The sequence below is a fragment of the Bombus flavifrons genome, chromosome 2 (assembly GCF_040668555.2).
Source record: "Bombus flavifrons isolate JBK064 chromosome 2, iyBomFlav1_principal, whole genome shotgun sequence".
Classification (NCBI taxonomy): Eukaryota; Metazoa; Arthropoda; class Insecta; order Hymenoptera; family Apidae; genus Bombus; species Bombus flavifrons.
This window is the reverse complement of record NC_138443.1, coordinates 5,867,717-5,874,334: the sequence shown is the minus strand read 5'-3', so window position 1 is coordinate 5,874,334 and position 6,618 is coordinate 5,867,717. Positions and strand designations below refer to the sequence as shown.

At 30.8% G+C, this 6,618-nt stretch overlaps 1 protein-coding gene across 2 annotated transcripts in view; it reads left to right on the top strand.

The window, feature by feature from the left end:
- The window catches only part of Grd (GABA-gated ion channel), a 92,829-nt gene that overhangs the window by 715 nt on the left and 85,496 nt on the right, over positions 1 to 6,618 (top strand). The window lies entirely within an intron of this gene.

Sequence of the window (6,618 nt, the reverse complement as noted above, 5' to 3'; positions counted from 1 at the left end):
GTAATTAAAATTTGTTTGAAATTTTATTTCATTTTATCGGAACCTTTATTTCATAATTTAGTTCCATTGGATTCAATAGATTCGTTGTAATGGCTGCTCGATGATCCGACTACATATTTCGAACGCGGCATATATCTTAATTGTTGTTGATAAAAGTACCTAATAAAAAGTAATCGACAAAAGTAGTATAAGGTATAAATATTAATTTTGTAGATGTTTCTTGTGCAACAATAATGTATTGTGTTAAGTATATAGTTAAGTATTATGGCAATAGTTACTAGATACTAATTAATATTTACTAGTTACTATAAATTTAGCGAATAATAATGATTATTCCATTTACTTAATTGTTCTTCCAGTTTAAAAATAATTGTAATTCTCCATAAAGGAAAAGAAATTGTTATACATAAATATTAAATTGTTGTTGGAATGTAATTTAGAGTATATATCTTTCAGCAATAAGTCATATATATTACTTTGAAAAGAATCAGATATGGAACAGTGATTAAGGAAGTAGGTAAATACAAGGTATAATTACATACTCGTTAAAAAAACAGAGGGAAAGTAGTAGTATTTTTTTTAATAAACTTTAGAGACATAATAGAAAGTATTAAGAAATAAGAGTGATACGTAAAACGCTTTAGACATAATATGTTTTACTCATTTACATCATACACAACCGTATTAATTTTGAAATTATTATATATATAAGATATGAATTCACATAATAATCTTGAAGTTGTAATACATAAAATATTAATGAATTGCTAACATTGCAATTTTCACATGATTAAAATTACAATGTTTTAAAATTGCAAAAATGCAAATTTTAAGAATTAATTTTACTAATTATATTTTTATAATTAGTGATATAATGGAATTATCTTTATACAAATATCGATGTAATATATTGAGTATATAAACTGAATGTTTCACGGTTACGTTTAACCTACCACCTTGTGCTCAGGAATCAGTTTAAAAACAATCAATTATCTAGGCGAGATTTCGTGTAAAATTCACATGAAACAATAATTGGAATTATTTATTTATATTTATATTATTATTTATATTATATATATTTAATAAGGTACATAAGAAGGCAAGAACTTACCTTAAAATGTAATGGTATACTTTCTTGTTTGCCAGACTGAAGGAGACTGCGATTTATCTAATTCACGCTTAAGTTGCGCGTTCCTACAACCTCGAGAACAGTTTTTGTATTTCGTCCATGAACGATTGTGACTCGAAAGGAAATAATCGAATCCACTGTGGTACTATGCACTATATGAAAAAAATTATTCTGATTTAACGAATTTCTTAAAATAAATATCAATGTTGCTTCTCGTGGACCACTTTCTTCTTTTTTAAACTCTGTTATATAACTTTGTTATCGAGTTTTTGTTTTTATTTTTGTTTTTATCTTTGTGACAAGATAGAAAAATTCATCGTATAATTAACTATTTATTCTTCCTCAGAGCTCATAATTGCGTAATTCTTTAAAAAAAAGTCATCTTAAACATTTGCAGTTTATTTAAATCAATTTCATAACAGATAAGTTTGCGAGAGATTTTGCGATATTACTAAATGAAATAAAAAAGTTTGCTAGAGTACAATGAATAGAAAGAATAAAATTAAGCAGAGTTTTTGCACATATTTCGTGTTTATTCGATTGTCGACGTGTGATTAAAAAATGAGTAAAACAACAGACGCTTTTTTTCGTATTTTCGCGTAAACTTACTAAGCATATTTGCTGAATGGGCTTGCGTTTTCAAATTCTACGCTCCGTGGAATAACTTTCAATTAATTCAAACCATTTAAATTCATTTCAAACTATTAATTCGGCAGAATATGAAGTTATGAACGGATAACTGCAACTATCTGAGTAACTTGATTCCTGTTCTTTTCCATTTAAGTCAGCCACTGTATTTGGCGATTATAATGCAAAACTCTTTCGTTTCATCTAGATTGAGAAAGTTATGAAGTTCTTAGCTACTGTGTGGTTAATACTGTCTTCCATTCCATACCATTCTGCGAAATCATGGATTTCCAAATCGACGCTTGCTTCCAGAAATTTAGTTTGACTCTATCTCTATAGTTAAATTGATTCGATAAATATTTCATCTAATTTCTTGTTCGCCAAGGATTTCACTCCATGAATATATACTTTAAAACTATCGTAATGATTAGTACAATTTTTCTACAATTAAGAAATCTATATAAGTTGAACAAGAAATTAATCGATATTACTTGCACATCAAGGAAGTATTTACACACGAAGGAAATGTTTATAGTTACATTGTCTCGTGGCCTAGAAATCTCAAACTCGACATATTTTATAGCGCTTCTACTAAGTGCATAGAAAAAAATAAAACAAAATTACGAACTCCTACTTTCTTCTTACAACTGGAACGAATATAAAATTCCGAATCACGGTCAATAGAATTTCAAACAAAGAACATATCTGAATACTTGTATCACAACGATCGATGTTACGAATTTTTAAATTCAAAATGAAATAATAAATTTGATACTTATTATAGCCTAACTCGTTACATATCTTTAACAAAAATATAAAAATATAAGAAAATAAACATAGAGAATATAGATATCTTTCTATTGCAATGTTATCTATTGTATTCGTTTCTTTGCTATCACCTAAAAAGATTTTAAAATTCTTTTCTATGGTATTATCAAGAATTATGATTTTTAACTTGGAAATGTCTGCATATTTCCATAACTGTACGATTTTAAATAGATTCTATAAATTTCATAACGTAGAATTTACTTATGATCTATAACAAACAAATAACAATTGTTATTTATATTTTGCATCGTGTTAGTTGCCTTTAATTGCCTTTCACTTTTCAAATTCCATTGACGAAAAACATGCAAATCACTGACAGCTCAATTGTTGGCGAAAACTCCATATAATTCGTTACGCAAGTGCAAACCAATTTCAGTCAAAGAACATAAATCTGCACGGAACAGAGCATTTCAATGTTAGGTTAATATCTCTATTGTACCTTGACCACATAGTTATTTACGCTATTATTGTTCAACAAAGCGGTCAGTCATCAGCAGTAAAGGCGTTTTACGTGTTGTTTCTGTTTTTAATTAGTACATATAGCGTGTCGTAGAAAATTGGAACAGTTTACGACGTCGAAATAATTCGAAATAAAATAACTTTTGTTAGTTACTCAAGGAAATAGTAGTGCAACGTGATATTAACAATACGATGAGTTTGAGAATAGCGATTTAATGTAATTTATGCAGCAAAATCTTCTGTCGAAATTTCTTTTTTCAAGCAATTTGGATTATTGCATATATATATATATATTTATAGATTTTTTTAGATTATTACATATCGTAGTAACACTTGTTTCTTGTTGTACAAGAAAATAATTCTATAGCTCTTGTAATAGTTCTAAGGTTAAAGTTGGGGAGCTCAAGATTAACGACGAGGCATTATATGAAGGGACGATATAAAAATAGCATAAACAGTAAAATCTCGCTTATCCGAAATAATATGAAAGAACAAAATTGTTCGGATAATTGAATGATATCACTTTTCTCATATAAAATTTCACTTCTTCAAATATAGATTAAAATTAACTGGCAGTTTCTTTAAATGTTTCTGGATCCCATATCTTTTTGGTTGCTGAGTCTTATTATAATTCTTTCACCATAAATAACTGCATATATTTATATTCTTTTTGTATTTCGAACTATCGAAACGCTTTTTCTAATGCCTCGGATGCTTGGGCGTCAGAAGGCACCTCTCCATTGCCAGCAGCGTTCACTGTTTCCATTTCTATGAAATCGTCTCTATCGAGATGAAAACATTTCGTTGCGTTAGTATAGTTCAGATTTTCTGCTATTGCCAGGGAAATCTACCTGCTTTAGACAATATTCGATATCAAGTTTGTGCTTTTTAATGTCGTCATCGTGGCTTTTTCAACGTCATGTATTTTTCCTAATCCCGTTGCACTCACTTCACTCTTCAATTTTTTAATTATGTTAGAATGCTGTTAGTTTCATATTAAATTCTTCCAATCAGAATTCACTGAATCGAATAAAGCAAAGGATACATTGTGCACGAACAGTAATAAAATATGTACATATTTGAAACGGAAAAAGGTATTCAGTGGTGGGCATAATTAACTTAATAATTAATTATGGAAAGTATATGAATTTGTTAACAAAATAGAATGACTGGTTAATAAGGATTAGAGCATTAATAAAATGTAATCTTCGTAGCAGCCTATTAACGTCATTAGTCGCCAATAAGTAAATTTGATTACACGTCGAAGGACTAACAGACGTTAAAAGCGATAGAAGATCGCAGATAATATAAGAGATCTTGATAATTGCGTGAATATTGAAACTCGAAATGTTCCTATATATAATTTCATGGGAATATTGATATAATATTTCGGGTGTCGTATCTTTACGAGTGTCCTCGAATGAGGGATCGAAAGCTTTAATCTTGGCGAAAGATTCGTACGTGACTGCCTTGAACGAGGTGGCCGGGACACATTTTCGAAATGCAACAGCTGCGTCGATTTTGAGCGACACGTGCTACAGCTATGAAATATGCCATCCTGAGAATCGTTTTGTCATGAGAATCGGACGTGTTATCTTGGTCAAATGTGGGGGATTATAGTTGGAAGACGAACGGTATAGAGGGTGCAATAAATTAAGCGGAGATTTTGTGATTCTTAACGAATGAATGACACGTACATTTATTTCGATTATACGAATTTTTGGTACGTGTATTTATTCCATCTTATTTACATATTTTACATATTGTTCATTCACATTACATGCCATCATTATTTTATTTACATGGGAAATAATTACATACATGAATTTTTATTTACGCGAGAATAATTTGTAATCTAAGGACCTTATGAATTTAAAATAATCCTTGTAACTAAGAGATTATTGTTTTTGTAGTAACATCCGGGTTACGGATTTTATATACTTACATTTTTCGTTCGTTAGCTTGGTTTTTTAATAACGGTGTATTTACTGTTAAAACTCATATGTGTATAAAGTATTCATTATTTAAGAATATCTATTAAATATTATATTTCATTGAATTAAATCATATTATTACTGGGCGGATTTTTGGGAATAAAGTTATTATTTTAGTAGAAAGAAAATCTGAACACACCCGGTATATAGTGCGAAGCTGTAATACGCGAAAGAAGTAGTAAATGAGCTGTACAAAAGGCAGAATGCATTATTTATTTAGCGATCAAGGATCGAAGATAACGACGCATGGAAAACTTCTCGAGCATCTGTCTGAGTGAAAATAAGAGTCGTGTGAAGTGGATTTTAATGCGCGCTAGATTTTCATCGCTTTATCGACGATTCCGTTTCGTGATCGCGTGCTCTAAAAACCTTGTTTCTAGTTTGTTTCTCATTTGACTAAATAAATTCACAAAATACATGGTACATGAATATATGTAGCGTAGCATCTCGTTAAAAAATCAGAATAATTTGAAATCGACTTTCACACGAAGATCGAAATTAATTTAAATGATCCGTTTTATCTACATTACAGTGAACTATCGTTGCTACGATAAACTGCCGATGCAATTAATTGAGGAGTTCGATCTTCTTTGTCAGAATAATTTGATAACGAAACTGTAAAAAATGTTGCCCCTTTTACACAATTACAGCGGTGAACAAAAGAAATCTTATAAGATAAGATGTATAAAACACAATGTAATTTTGTTAACTAGACCTAAATTCAATAAAAGCGATCTAACGCAAAATTGATGACTGTAACGAATACTTGTGAAAAATTTCTAGTCCTTGTACAAAATGCATAGCGTGTTCTTCTATCCGTCACTGTAGGTTTACTTTCCTGAGTGAATGCTCGCTCGTGGTTGCACCACTAAGGTGTGTTTAGATCAGGCTGTAACAGCACATGATTCAACGGAAGATTTGAATCGGAAGAGACTCATATTATTCTGCCTTGGAATACCAACGTTGTTTTGGTGTCTAGGTTCAAAGGTAAACGAACTCCGGACAAAATATTATCGCTGTTATTTGTAATTGTCAACCGGAGTTACATTTGAACTTTTTATAATAACACCGGTCGATACAAATAGACGAACGTGCTCTCTAGAACAGTCATTATAGCGAGTCATTATAGCGAGTTGAATAGTTCAACAATTAGAGAGTTGAATAGTAGCATTGAGCGAGCGACGACTATACACTATCATACACTGTCTCTGTACTTGTACTTACAGTGATTTTAATATACATTGACTATTACAGTTTTATCACTCGTCTCTTTATTAAACAAACTAACACGTAGTTTGCTCGTTGTTTGCTCATCAAAATCGAAATCGAGGATCGATGACTGTTTACGCTAAACGTACTATGTTCTTGCTCGTTTGGTCTAAACTCACCTTCAGATGGTTTCGAACCGCGTCTAAATTAATTTCATAAGAAATGGAAGCTCTGATACGGCTTTGTCGGTGTTTGCGAACATCGACACTCTGGTTCGTGCAAAGTTAAATAGGATTAAGAGTGGGTTATGGAGACATGTACTCCTTCAGCATTACGAAACTCCTCAGTTTGGTAATCATTCGCGGCGCTAAT